This window comes from Rana temporaria, chromosome 6 (genome assembly GCF_905171775.1).
Source record: "Rana temporaria chromosome 6, aRanTem1.1, whole genome shotgun sequence".
Classification (NCBI taxonomy): domain Eukaryota; kingdom Metazoa; phylum Chordata; class Amphibia; order Anura; family Ranidae; genus Rana; species Rana temporaria.
This window is the reverse complement of record NC_053494.1, coordinates 202,989,487-202,990,960: the sequence shown is the minus strand read 5'-3', so window position 1 is coordinate 202,990,960 and position 1,474 is coordinate 202,989,487.

Here is a 1,474-nt window from a genome sequence, read left to right as displayed (position 1 = left end):
AATAATATGTCACCTCTGGACCCCGCCCCCTCTCTTCCGGTTGGTTGTTGTCATTCTCCCACGCAGATCTGTCCTATCGGCAGTGCCCGGATTATGTGTTGTGAAATGTTGTCAAAACTGGAGCGTCTGTGCATGTCAACCAATCAGCTTCTTTCTTACATGTTTAACGCTTTATTAGACCCGCTGGAGAGAGAAGTTGATTGGTCGCTCTTGTACTGACAAATTCACCCCCATTGTGATTGGCTGATCGTATCATGGAAGTTTTGGGAAACATTCTGAGATTTTGATGTGTATAATGTGTATAGATGGAGGTAAAAGAGAACTAAAGAATGATGAAGCTGACGTTGGCTCCTTATTCGGCCAGCTTCTTATTCAGGTTGGATCTTTATTCACCAAAGTGATTATTTACTAAACAATCCCATAGTTGCCAATATTGTAAAAAACATTTTAGGGACACTTTTTTGTATGTGGGTGGAGTCTTATTTAATTAGTGGGCGGGGCATTTGTCTGTAGGTGTGACATAGTGGGGCGGAACAAAAATCTATTGCGCTAAGCGCGCCGTGGCAAAAAATGGGTGTGGTTTATGGTAAATATTGGGCGTAGCTTAAAGGGGCGTGTCATCTCAGGTTAGAGTCTGAGATGAATGAGGGACGGCAGGTCCAAATCCTACATCACAATAGAAATCTGTGTTTTCCAGAAAGTTTAACCACTTAAAGTGGAGGTTCACCCAAAAATCTTTTTTTTTTAACATTAGATTGAGGCTCGTTTTGTCTAGGGGAATCGGGTGTTTTTTTTACAATCAAAGCCGTACTTACCGTTTTAGAGATGCATCTTCTTTGCCGCTTCCGGGTATGGGCTGCGGGACTGGGCTTTCCTACTTGATTGACAGGCTTCCGACGGTCGCATACATCGCGTCACGATTTTCCGAAAGTAGCCAAACGTCGGTGCGCAGGCGCCGTATAGAGCCGCACCGACGTTGGCTTCTTTCGGCTACTCGTGACGCGATGTATGCGACCGTCGGAAGCCTGTCAATCAAATAGGAACGCCCAGTCCCGAAGACCATACCCGGAAGCGGCGGAGAAGATCGCTCTCTAAAACGGTAAGTACTGCTTCGATTTTAAAAAAAATACCCGATTCCCCTTCACAAAATAAGCCTCAATCTAATGTTAAAAATTTTTTTTCGGGTGAACTCCCGCTTTAAGCCCCGGGCCCTTTAGGCAGCTAAAGGCCAAGGCCAGGTTTTGCGATTCGGCACTGCGTCGCTTTAACTGACAATTGCGCGGTCGTGCAAAATGGCTCCCAAACAATATTGACGTCATTTTTTTCCCACAAATAGAGCTTTCTTTTGGTGGTATTTGATCACCTCTGCGGTTTTTATTTTTTGCACTATAAACAAAAATAAAGCGACAGTTTTGAAAAAAATGCAATATTTTTAACTTTTTTCTATAATAAATATCCCCCAAAAATATATAAA